Source organism: Dermacentor albipictus, chromosome 9, assembly GCF_038994185.2.
Source record: "Dermacentor albipictus isolate Rhodes 1998 colony chromosome 9, USDA_Dalb.pri_finalv2, whole genome shotgun sequence".
Lineage (NCBI taxonomy): Eukaryota > Metazoa > Arthropoda > Arachnida > Ixodida > Ixodidae > Dermacentor > Dermacentor albipictus.
Genome location: NC_091829.1, coordinates 122455078 through 122468849, shown reverse-complemented (window position 1 = coordinate 122468849; position 13772 = coordinate 122455078). Strand labels below are relative to the sequence as shown.

At 42.8% G+C, this 13772-nt stretch overlaps 1 long non-coding RNA gene across 2 annotated transcripts in view; it reads right to left on the bottom strand.

Annotated features, from left to right (window-relative positions):
- Positions 1-1630: 1630 nt before the first annotated feature.
- The window catches only part of LOC135912588 (uncharacterized), a 35505-nt gene continuing 23363 nt past the window's right edge, over positions 1631-13772 (bottom strand). Inside the window, exons 3-4 of one of the 2 annotated variants that reach the window (XR_010567723.2) lie at positions 13565-13721; positions 1631-2592 (exon numbers count right to left, since the gene is read on the bottom strand). This is a non-coding gene — a long non-coding RNA (uncharacterized lncRNA). The remainder of the gene's footprint in view (positions 2593-13564; positions 13722-13772) is intronic. The other variant, XR_011508789.1, reaches the window with a different exon arrangement.

Sequence of the window (13772 nt, the reverse complement as noted above, 5' to 3'; positions counted from 1 at the left end):
TTGTGCTTCGAGTGTAACTTGCTTTTGTGGGCGCAAGTTCGCGCACTAAAAAGTTAATTAAGCTTTTTATGGTTTCGCTACTGTGTTTTGCACCGTTTTCACTACTACGCGATATTTCTTTTCACCTCAGACTTCTTTTTGGAAAGAGCGCATACCTATTTTCATGCCATCATGCTCAACAGATAGAAATGCATCTAACTACATTTCTAACATCATTTATCGCCAGTATCATTTTCAGCGCAAAACAAATTAACCCTATGTATGAAGACGGTATCCAACGCATGGGTCTATATATGTTAAATTCTGTAGTAAAATGTACACGTTTCAGTGCATAAAATCGATGCTACTGCAGAGCGAAGGCAGGTAGTATGAAGACATACAATTAATAAAATGGCAGCTTGAGCTAACGCAGTTACTCATGCAGAAAACACGCTTTTTCTTCATCAAGGCGAAGTTGTCAAATATATTTTAAGGGGCAAGGTATTCCACTGCAAGATCGTTGAAATATTTAATCCTGATGTACTTTTTTTATCGTTTAGCGAGGCAGGTATTACCGCTTCAACGAGTGGGATATTGCATCGCGTCTTTTGCCAGGGCGGTCAAATACCTGAGGTGTGGGGACTGATTATTCGAATTAAACGCCCTTGAAACACCGGCTATGTCCAATTAGCACAGTTGACTGGTATGCCCTTGTCAGGTTGTTCCTTTATTACTCTAGAGCCCTAATGAGATCCGCTCGGCGTCCCATTTCGTACTGCTTCATGCGTTTGACTTTTTCTTGTCAGGCGTTTATCTTGCATAGCTATCGCACTTATGCAAAAGAAACGATGAAAAAAATCGTGATGTAAGATCTGAGATTTACATACAAAATATATCCTCTCTTGTTTCTTCTACAGACTATTTCGTCGCGAAGTGTCTCCTTTCTTTTCTGGATTACGTCGCCTATTAAGGCGAAATTTCGATACCTTTTCTTTGTTCCGGTCAACATTTTCGCTGGTCTCCTAACAGTGTCAGTCCCGTGAAAGCCTGAGGTATTCCAATTATTGCAGGATGGCCGTCACCGCCCACCGGCTTCTCGATACGCCATGCTTTAGAATTCGAATTAATGAACGGATCACTGGACAGGCGAGAAATGTGATTAATATGGGAGATAAAAATGCAGCACTTTAATTGCTGCACGGGATTTCTTGAGGACTTTCTTGTGCATAGTCGCCTTATATTGCTATGCGACATCTTGGTAGGAGTGCTTTTGCTGCACTCGTAATTCCTTCGAGCGAGCATATATTGACACGAGTGCATCTTTTGACTTTTATTGCTTCAGCATTCTTTGGAGAGTTACCGCAGCAATATCTCCATCGTCTGACGCCTTATATCTCCAAGTAAATGCATGATTGGCCAAGTTAACACGTCTAATCATTATAATAGTCTAGCAGTAGATTATTGGTAGTTTGAGCAAAAAAAAAAGAACTTCTGACCGGGATTCGAACCATGGACCGCAGCGTGGCAGGCAGATGTGTGATGACAGTCTGTGTGAGCCACATTATATTCATGGGAATAAGAACAACAAAGAAGAAATGGTTACGTCGCCGTCGTTGCGTGAAGGTCATAGTACAAAAGGAAAACAAATAAGTTAACACGTGTAATATTTATAACAGTGTAATAGCAGAGAATTGGTAGCGTTAGAAAAACCACACGAAAAAAAAGGAAACTGGTGACATCGCGGTCTCTGCGCCATGGACATAAGAAAAAATAAGGAAAAGAAGCTCTGGTTTGACAGAAAGAAAAAGAAAAAACGGTTTTGACAGAGTTTCCGCTCAGTCGATAGGATATAGCTGCAAAATGAATGCATAATTGGTGAAGTTAACACATGCTATGGTTGTAACAATGATTGGTAACGATGGGTCGACATGCATGAGCTAGCTAAATAAGTAAGCAAAAGTGAAGTAGCAGCCGAGACAAAGTATGCTTACACATTAGTAGACAATTCTCAGAATTTCTGTAGCATACTTTAGAAGGGCCGTATTACCTCGGCTTACAACCGTTACAAATTTATCATGCGGCGCAAGACGCGCTTCCGTGTATCAGAACACATTAAAATGTCCTAGATAATTGCCGAAAGAACGTTATCAGATTGCGGACCTGACACCCTAATTCTCGATGGCCCCCTATTCGACACCCTAGTCCCCAATTAGCATCCGCACAAAATAACCTCATAACAATACACTAGAATACCGTAAACATACAGGTACACAAAAAGCCATATCGATCCATAGCTCAATGCGAACAAGTCAACCACAAGCATATATTAGCACTATGAAAAACGCGTAAGACACAACCAAGACATCCGGAAATGAACACGAAAATTATACTCGAAGTCCACGATGGCTGCGCGTTTCAGTTCACGATCCTTCGACGTCGTCCGCAATGTGCCTGAGGTGGTGGTGCTTCTGGCGGTGTCGGCGCCATGGGACTCCGCCGCAGGTGCCGTAACCCCAGCTTGATCTGCAACTTGGCCGTCGCTGATTCCATGGTCATGAAAACTTCACACATTGCCACGATGCAGCAGGAAAGAAGATCTGGAACACAAAACAACTACAAACAGGCAATAGCCACTACAATGGAGACGTACTAGGCAACCAAGTGTATTCAAGGTATAACAAAGAATACAGAGAGATAAATAGACTTGATTTCGTAACGACATGTCGTCCGAGCAGGCACATACCCAGGATTTTTTTTCGGGGGGGGGGGGGGCACCACCTCCATCATCATCTTCATCATCATCATTATTATCATCATGTTTTATGTGCACTACAGGACGAAGGCCTCTCCCTGCGACCTCCAATTACCCCTGTCCTGCGTCAACCGATTCCAACTAGCGCCCGCGAATTTCCTAATTTCATCACTGCACCTAGTGTTTTGTCGTCCTCGATTGCGTTTTCCTTCTCTTGGTGCCCATTCTGTAAGCCTAATGGTCATCGGCAAACCAAGGTTTCCGAGATATTTGCCGTCGATCTTTACTCCTAAGCCTTCCCAGTTTTATAGCTTGAATTCTTCTAAGCACGCAGTGAATAGCTTTGGAGAAATTGTGCCCTCCCTGTCTGACCCCTTTCTCTATAGGTATCTCCCTGCTTTTCTTGTGTAGAATTAAGGTAGCTGTGGAACCTCTGTAGATATTCTTACGCGAAGGACGAGTCAGTAAGACGAGAAACTATTTACAGATTAAATTTACAACAACGGTTGCAGCGCTGGCCAGTTAGATTTACAGTGCGAGCCCAGTTCGTTCTTCCTCCTCTTTTCTGGAGTGATGGCGCCCACGCGCATCGTTCAAACAAACAAGTACCACACGCATGTAGCAATACTTTCCAAGCATTTTACATAAGCGTCCTGTACTCCTTGATTACGTAGTGCCTCTATGACTGCTGGTATCTCTGCTGAATCAAATGCATTTTTCGTAATCTATATAAGCCACATAGAGAGGCTTATTGTACTCTGCAGATTTAGCGATAACCGTAGTCATGACATGGATGTGATCCATTGTAAAGTATCTCTTCGTGATGCCAGCCTGTTCCCTTGGTTGACAAAATCCAGTGTTGCCCTTATTCTATTGGATATAATTTTGGTAAATATTTTACATAATACTGGGAGCAAGCTAATGGTCCTATAATTTTTCAATTCTTGAACGTCTCCTTTTTTGTGGATTAGTATAATGTTTGCTTTCTTCCAGTTGTTTGGGACCTTTGCAGTCGATAGACACTTCGTATAAAGAGCCGCCAGTTTTCCAAGCATTATGTCTCCTCCATCTTTGATTAAATCGACTGTTATTCCACCTTGTCCTCCTGCTCTTCATCGTTTCATTTCTTGCAGGGCCCTTCTGACCTCATGGCTAGTTATAGGAGAGTTTCTGTATCCTGTTCATTACTGTTTCTAAGTGAGGTATCGTGACTCCTCTGGGTACTGTATACAGGACAGCTTAGAATTTTTCCGCTGCTTTTACTATATCTTCGAGATTGCTGATGATATTATCCTACTTATCTTTTAGTGCATACATCATGGTTTGTCCTATGCCAGGTTTCTTTTTTACTGATTTCAGGCTGCGTTCATTTTTTACGGCTTCTTCAGTCTTTCTCATGTTATAGTTTCGAATATTAGTTATTTTCGCCTTGTTTTTCAGTTTTGACAGTTCCGCGAATTGCGTAACGCTGTGCGGCCGCCAGTCCCATACAACCGCGTTGAACGCAGGACTATGCGATTCTAGACGTACTGCGCTCACCACGAAAGGTTAGAAAAACACCCACATAAGCACAGCAGAGAAGTGGCTACGTGAGGCGGTTCAACCGATAACTATAGAAGCGTCATTCAAAGCAAGTAATTGTTCTTCACTTGCGGGGGCGTTTTCTCTAGTTCTTTATTAAATAAAAAGATGTTGATCCATAATATTCTCATAAACAACGGTTAACTTTTTTATTATTCGCTTTTGCTTGCAGTTTGATTGTTGCCTTGGCTCTCTCTATTAGTAGATCACCTACTTTCTCAACTCCTTGCGATTTTTGTTTCGAGTTGCCAATTTTGCACGATAAGTGCTATACAATTAGGGAAAAACAGACGAGGTAACGGGTGACAGTCATCTTGCGTATGGGTTTAAGGGTTATTGCAGAGTTTCATGATGGACGCTCTTTCACATTATTTTATTTCACACCTTATCTATCCTATACACGTGTACGTATATGGTTCCGCGCATCTGCCAGCGTAGCGGCGAGCCGTAACTCAAGGAAATAATGAAGCAAAGGGAAAAGTTAAACGCAATTGGCGTTTTCTCCGGCCGCAACTCGTTCCATGAGAGTACAGACCAGCTGAGTAACAGCCGTATCCCTCTCCTGGTCCCAGGATCAGCCTGAACAAAGAAGGTTGAACTAACAAAAGCAACAGCTATGCTCGTGACGGTTGAATAGATGGTGACAACTGAATGCATCTCGAGTTAATCGCGCGGGTGCGGAATCTATGAGAAAACTGTCCTTCACATTACAAGAGATGCCGATAACTACCGGCATCTAAAATTAGTGAAAGAGGCAGCATAATGCTGACCGATGAACAGCTGCCAAGTCTCAACACTGATCTGGCGGCGCTTTAGGAATGTGTGAAGAGTCGTGGCGTGGGTGTTGAGGGGGGGGGGGGGGGGGGGTGTATGCCACTTGATTTCGGGGGGGGGAGGGGGCGGCCCCCCCCCCCCTGCTCGATTACGCAAGTGTTCTCCCCGTGGCTCTGTTAGCAGGAATGCTCCGCGACCTTAAAGGTGCGATGGCACACAGGTGAGCACCGTATCAGTACAGATCGTACAGTTGCGGGCGTAACTGTCTGATTATATGGCGGGATGTTCTAGTTGATGACATGGTACATTACAGTAATACATAACGCATTAGGGCTTATGTGCACGCCCTTCGTGTACCGTGAGTTACGGTGGCAGTTACCGCTGGTAACCGTAATAGCCACCCTAACCGTGACTATGTAGCAGCAGTCATACAGCACAGACAACCCCCTTTGAATGGAATTCGCGCTTGTTATTGGCCTTCTACCATGAAAGCAGCGGGCAAAGCATTAGGTGTGTTTTGTTGCAACTATTGATAGAAACTGTTTATTTCGAAGCTTCTAGGACTGCACAGACATCGTCAAGCCATAAAAGTTTTATTTTCATTTTGCAGAGGGCGCCGCAGTATTAGCGATGGTACGTTGCCTCGAAGTCCTCCTCGCCCGCCACTCCATACACGGTGGCGAAAGCCGAAAACAGGGTGGCGTCGTCTGCTCATCATTCAGCTGTACCATGCACTGAGTGCGGTGACGCGAGGTGGTCTTTCTGTAGATACAGGCATGAGTGCAAGGAATAACTGCGATAAAGCATTCCTAGGAGATAGATTATGTTACGTATTGCGTTTCAGCTTATTGAAAACTGAGGATCAAATTTTATTTCTCGTTAATTCAAACCTCTTTCAAACAACCTGTCCTCTTTTTTCTTTTGTATCTTGGAAGCAGCTTAAACATTTTTGTCCCCTAAGCCTTTGTGTTCTCGGTGCACTGAAGATCGTCAGGTCTGGAAACGTGTGTTCCCCATTTTTTGACATTTATGAATTGAGTCTTTCAGGCCCTATGTGCCTTTGATTTGTTTTCATATTTTCTTTGAAGTAAATAATCTGTGGGTTAAACTGATTACAGGATACCTTCAACCTTTTTTTTTGAATTCAGTGGAACCCGCCGTGGTTGCTCAGTGGCTATGGTGTTGGGCTGCTGTGCATGAGGTCGTGGGATCGAATCCCGGCCGCGGTGGCCGCATTTCAATGGGGGCGAAGTGCGAAAACACCCATGTATTTAGGTGCACGTGAAAGAACCCCAGGTGGTAAAAATTTCCGGAGTCCTGTACTACGGCGTGCATCATAATCAGAAAGTGGTTTTGGCACGTAAAATCCTATAATTTAATTTTAATTAATTAATTCAGTAGACTTGCTGCAAAGCACATGTACAAAATAATTAGCAAAATGCGTCAAAGTACCTTGGATCACTTTACAGATTTCGAAACTTAAAGTAGATAACCACGGCCGAGACAAGACCAGCTGCCTCATATGAATAATTTCGGAAATGACGCGTGTAAGTAATAGCTAAGCGAGATATCTGCAGTTCAACCGAAACAGCTCTCGACGATCTCGGGTCACGAGCGTGTGCTTTTCATGCTTTATTTCTAGTGCTAAGCTCTCCAGCATGAACCAAACAACCTGCAAATAGTCTCACTATCTACTTCTAGACTAAAACTGTCTGTGACTGCGCTGGAGATTTCGAGCGATTGCCTTTGCGTTCATATTTCGCACCGGACCTCTTATCGTGAGTAGGAGCGCTTGACAAAGTAAATTCCGATCTGTAAGATTAAACAAAGACGCGTAAAACAAACGCCCGTGCAAGGACACATAAGCGCGAACTAGAACTTATCTGAAGAAGCAACTGTCGGAGCGCGCTGAAAATTGTGCGCAACGTCGGGGCGATAAAGTTGATGTAGAGGCACAGTTACTGGTTCGGGGATGAATGCCAGCGTTGTCAGAAATTACGTTGGTTTCTGCAAGTGTTGCTGGCGTCCCTACACCCGCTTTGGGCATATATATATATATATATATATATATATATATATATATATATATATATATATATATATATATATATATATATATATATATATATATATATATATATATATATATATATATATATATATATATATATACACATACGGGACCCTTAAGGCGAGAACGACGAAGGTCGTGGTTGCGCGCAGGCTCTCCGAGGACCAGCCATCGCTAAAGGCAGACGTTGTTTCCCAGTCTGTCGGTGCTAAACTGTTTTAGTTGCCATAGCTGGGTGACAATATATATATATATATATATATATATATATATATATATATATATATATATATATATATATATATATATATATATATATATATATATATATATATATATATAATAAGTAATAATAATAAATAAGTTCATGGGTTTGGTTTGTGCGGTAAAAAGTTCAGCGAATGGCGCATATCCCTTCGACGACGGTCCGACGAAAATAAAATGTCGTAGAGAGATAAGGAGCCACAAAATATACTCGTTATTATAATATTTTCTGGGAAACTGAAACGCTTGGCTCAAGGTTTGATTGCCAATTGAGTGTGTTGATTTGGCAATTTGTAAAAAATGTCACCTCTTGCAACAAATAGTCTGCAATGCCATTTCGGCGATGGGGCGCGGAACCGGCCGCATGGCGGAAGCGCTTACCAGTTTCCTACTGCTTCAGCAGGTTAGTGCTGTCGAAACCGTTTGTAAGAAACCGTATTCTGTCATGGGGGGGGGGGGGGCTTCCGCCCCAAGGGCTGTTTTCTATATTTGCTTCTCGGTCGCATTTGCAAAGAAGGCAGCCAGAACGGCAGTTTGTTGTTTTTCGTAGCTCAGCACTTTATTTGTTGCTTTTCTTACTGTGTCGCCGGGCTTTTGAAGTTAACCCCCGGCCAAGTGAAGCGCAATTTTCAAAGCTCCTGGACTCTCAAAGTATAATAATGTCAAGGTAAATTGTGTTTGTGTGTTTGTCTCGTTGGGCAGACGTGTGCATGACCAATTAGGTTGAATTGTGGCTTCTAAGAGACAACTGGCAGACGTGCAACAGTTGTCAGGAAATGGGCAGACCTGTAGTGTTGAGGCGTTTCCCATCTTTCTTATCTCCTTTGTCCCCAAATCCATAGCCTACTCACACATGTCATGGCGGCCAGGTATGAGCATTGCAATGGAAATATTTGTTACATGGCCTTGCTTAATTTTCGGCATGAAGGCGAAAGAGAATTGTTCTTCTTATGTTTATGGTAAAACGTCACTACCTTGCCCAATAATGAGAATAACGAAAAGCAACAAACGAAAACAGGTGATGGAAAGCTTCGATGGAAGCAGAAGCACGCAAAAGCACAACGTGATGAAGCGGTAGCCTAACGTTCGAAACAGAAAGTTTCTTATGGTAAGACTCGTTTCTTTATATTATAATGATATTAGAAGCCTTGGCCTTATCAGATCGTTTTATTTACTTTATACTCAGCACAATGTACGTAGATTGGTTACAAAGGCATGTGCAATGCAGGATGACAGCGGAAAGGTGAAGGGTGTTGGTTATGCACAGCTGATTTTCTGGAAAGCCTACCAGATTTTGAAATCTTGAAACAGTCTTATGGCGAAGGACGCTAGCATTCAGTTGCAGAGCCTTAGCAGAGGTACAAATGAAATATGGAAGCCTGCTCTTCCTGTGGGTTCATAGACAATGTCCTCTCCATGCTAACCTTCTGGGCGTATTTAGAGCGCCTTCAACGGTACTGCTAATGACTTGCGAGGAAAGTAAACAGCATGTCAGGAACAGTCGCATGCGATTTCAGATGACACTTTAGACAAAGTTGCAAGAGCTTGTCGGTGTGTTGCGAGATCCCACTTTAGACATTGCTTTTCAGAAGATTATTCGGAGCATCTTGCTGTTCAAATAACCCCGAGCTACTTTTGTTTTTCTGATGTTATGTGCAGTGTAATTGTAACATCGGTCCTGTAAAGACTTTGATCTATTGATACTAAAAATAAAAGCAGCGTAAAAATTTGTGCTACAATATTTATTCCACTACAAAAAAATGAAGAAACAAATTTCATGCTTCTCGGGCACTTATTTGTTTTTGAAGTTGGCGCTTGGTTTTTATGTGTCTCCATTCAAGTACATATAAAAGCGATTTCCGCTTTGTCCCCAGCCGTAAGTTAACACTGTGGAAAGAAACTAGCGCTGTTATGATCGCCTTCCTTAAAGACAAGATATTCGATTTATATTACCTTAAGATTGCAGGTTATGTGGCCCCTTTGCTTCAGTGTGTTTTGGAATCTATTCCAGCTACAACACCAGTTCTCAACAGGAGCGTACTGCCAGCACCCCTTAGCAAAAGCTATCCTCAAATTCCAATGCAGGACTTCATATAGAAGCGAAGACATCGCTACAGCCTGTGCTCACACGACAGAACTGTGATGTGTATTTCTCGGCTGGAGTTGCAATTGTTTTGGAAGAGAGGGACTGGACTGAACGGAATCGAATGAACAGTGGTCAGGGACATTTGGTAAGAAACGGCCCACATGATCAACCAGACCAAGTAGACGGCGAATACTAGAGACGTCTTCTGGAGTTGGCATACGCTTGAGGGCTGCTACGTAGTCAGGGTGTCGTGAAATGCCTTTTTAGCACTCCCGATGACTCCCAGGAACTTTACGTTGCTGGTGCCATTTGTCAATGTTGAGCGTGATGCCTGTCTTCCGGAATCTGCCTGCTGGAGGTGCTGGTCAGGCTCGTTACGAGTTTTAACTAGGACGAGGATATCTTCAAGAATGTTCGCCACACTAACCTGGCATTCGGGTATTCGGGACCCTTGGGTGCCGATTTAAGGCCGAATAGCAGACGCAGGAAGCAGTGGTGGCCAAATGCGGTTATAAGGGTTGTGTACAATTGAGATTTGGGACACTGCTTGGTTTGATGAAAACTGGATGCAGCATCAAGCTTTGAAAAAACTTCGCATCTCCAACGAAGCATAGGTATTGTTCCTCAGTCATGAGCATGTGGTGTTCCATGCGGTGGCTCTGTTAAGCTGAGACAGATCAGTGCAGATCTTGTATTCACAGGGGCGCTTTAGAGCAGCTACCAGTCCGGCACGCCTCTAAGTCCCAGTGTCGATACGGCGGATAACCAGCTCAGCTTTTATTTTGACCATTTGTTTCTTTATGGGCTCACGAAGAGGTAATGGATGGTGAGGAGGTGCGCTTAGTAATAATAATAATAACCTTTATTCATAATAATAATAACCTTTAGTCATAGAAACAAGTGGCACTTTGTACCACTTGTTTCTATGAATAAAGGTTATTATTATTATTATTATTATTATTATTGTTATTATTATTATTATTAGTGAGAATGTGGTTGCTCCGGTTTCAAAGCGGATCTTGTAAGCTTATAGGGCTTTGTAGCACATGGCACCAACATGTGGAAACATGGTATTGTTAAGAAGAACGGTAGATTTGGATAGTTGGTCGTTTTCCATAATGAATAAAGGCAGCGCTACCCACACAGGGCACAAAAAATATAGTGTGACACAGAAGGTGCTGAATTACAACGGGCTTTATTGAAAAACACGATTGCGTTTTGAAGCCTTCCATCAAGCATGCACGCTTGCTTAATGTAAATAAAAGACACTTGGGATTCACAAAATATTTCCTTGCGGTCGCGGATGAGATTAACACTTTGTTCAGCCCTGTTCAACAAGCTCATTTCATTCGAAGATAAGGCTAAGGAGGGCTGGGTAACACAGCCACTACCTTTTCTCATTATGTGAAATGCTTCTGCCACCTGTGCTGCTATCAGTGCGAAGAAAAAGAATTTTTGTGTCATAAAAGAACGGTTCACACGCATTCGAAACCATGCTTTGCTAGGTTTGTAGACTCCTTGCTTAAAGAATTCTGGTGCTCCGCTAGCTTCACAGCAATGCATCAGCCTGCCTGCTCAATAAAGAAAGGCGTCAGGCATATAATATCCCAAAATCCCAATAAAGAAAGGCGTCAGGCAGGGAGATACGGTCTCTCCAATGTTATTCGCAACGTGTTTACAGCAGGTATTCAGAGACCCTAGATTGGGGAGAATTGGGGATAAGAGTTAATGGAGAATACCTTAGTAACTTGCGATTCGCTGATGATATTGATACAAGGCAGAAACATATTTAAACAACGCGCACAGGTTCATGCGCCCCCTCAAGAGGACAACGGTGTATTGGAGGAAAAGACGACGAAATGATGGTACGTGTTTTCGCCGCACGCACTTGCATCCTGGACGGCCGTTGTCAACGTCTACAAAAAGAAGAGGTGAAGCGACGCTCGAGAGAGAAGAAGCAGGCATTCTTGATCTCCTGTTCAGAACGCGGCAGTCTTTTTTTATTTACCACCAGGGCACAAGTGCAGTACCACCAGGGCACAATAAATCATTGTGTCTGGACTACCTTAATTGTTCGTTACAATATTGTCTTGCATAGTCACTCAGGGGACCAATTGCAATGCAATCTTACTGACCTGGAGAGGCAAAGCAGAAGGGTGGGTCTAAAAATTAATCTGCAGAAAACTAAACTAATGTTTAACAGCCTCGGCAGATAACAACAGTTTACGATAGGTAGCGACGCACTGAAAGTGGTAAGGGAATACATCTACTTAGGGCAGGTAGCGATTGCGCATCGGGATCATGAGACTGAAATAACCGGAACAATAAGAATGGGCTGGGGTGCATTTGCCAGGCATACTCACATCCTGAACAGCAGATTGCCACTATCCCTCAAGAGAAAAATGTATAAAAGCTGTGTCTTACCAGTACTCACGTACGGGGCAAAAACCTGGAGGCTTACGAAAAGGGTTCTACCTAAATTGAGGACGACGCAACGAGCTATGGAAAGAAGAATGATGTGTGTGACGTTAAGGGATAAGAAAAGATCATATTTTGTGAGGGAACAAACGCGAGTTAATTACATCTTAGTTGAAATCAAGAAAAAGAAATGGGCATGGGCAGGGCATGTAATAAAGAGAGAAGGTAACCGATGGTCATTAAGGGTTACTGACTGGATTATAAGAGAAGGGAAGCCTAGCAGGAGGTGGCAGAAAGTTAGGTGGGCGGATGAGATTAAGAAGGGTAGTTGGAGAAGTATGAGAGAGATCTTTGCCCTGCAGTGGGCGTAGCCAGGCTGATGATGATGATGAGCAGTCCTACAGGGGATGAGTTTTTTCGCATGGTAATTTTACAGCCTGTGTTCTTTCCCATTCTCTCTTTCTTTCGACAGCTGCTCCCACCTTGCCAAGTTTACAAGGAGCTGAAAATAAAACTTTACTTCCATATCCAACCTCTAGTTTTTAAAATCTGTGTGAAAGAGAATGAACGTAGGCCATTATCACTACTTTTTTGCTTCTTTCAAACGGAGTACTACGCTGCTTCAAGTCGATTTGGAGGGTTTTACCTTCCTGATAAATTTGCCTCCACATAAGGCAAGGACCGAGTCCGCGAAACAGGCTTCTCTGCATCGACGTACATCTGCCTCAAAACTAATGCTCATCATATGATGACGAAATTTCTTGACCTCCATACGCATTCTTACAGCAAAAATCCAATTTTTTACAGGTTTTGAGTGGCATAACCTGTAGTTTGATAGAGTATTCTCACTACTAGTTGAGCATTTCCAGCAGGTGTGGTCTTGCTTGAAGTGAGCTTTTAAAAGTATTGCAGCATCATATGTTGTAGACGTTCACGCGCAAATTTGAGTCCGGATCTGCTTTGCTTGAAAACATCAAGAGCATGTGGCACGTGGGGTCGTCATCTGGAGTATTCCGCAATAGGAGGAGAAAGTTTGGTGTGTACCAAGAAGTGGTCTGCTCCTTTTGTGATGACTGCACTGAATGCTGCTTAGCTTCGGCAGTCGGAAAAGCCGAGAAATTTGCCGTAAGAAGGGCGCCTTGCGTTTCATGGCAGACGGTGTATAACCAATAACCATAACATTTTGTCAGTTACCCGCCGCCATGCTCGGACTTTTGTGTTGTCTGTATTGTTCGTAAGTATTTTAGTGCACTTCAAGCTTTTATACGCAAGTATAAAAGTATTGTATAACTGTATAAAGTAAGTATAACTGTATTGTTCGTAAGTATTTTAGTGCACTTCAAGATTTTATACTAAACGGCGCTGTAGCAGAAACCCTAATAATCATATAGAGTGAAAACTGTTTTTCTTTCTTTTTGTATTGCCGTGGCCACTTGGCTTAAGGCATAACATTTTCGAACATATTACATGTGTGCGGTAAGGCCTCTGTTGTGTAGGAATTGAATTGCAGCATTTGGTTTATCTGTCGTCATGTACCTAGCATTCAAAGCTTGTTATGCCACTGTGGCAAAGGCCAGCTACAGTGCCAAATCTAGGAATGCATCCCGAGGGCTGTAAGAACTTGAAAAATGTAGAATACCTGAGTAATCTGCAAATTGAAAGCTTGTGTACGGCCCCGATGGAAATATCTTCCCGATTTTCAGTACTAGCAGGGTGGAAAAGGCTTTCTATAGTGCTTGCGAAGTCTGTGCCGTATCCACCTTGCAAAGTGGCAATCTTCTGTATTCTTGTACTACCTGCAAAAAAGAAAACGAATCTTTAGCATATTCATATTCTTGCTAATGCTT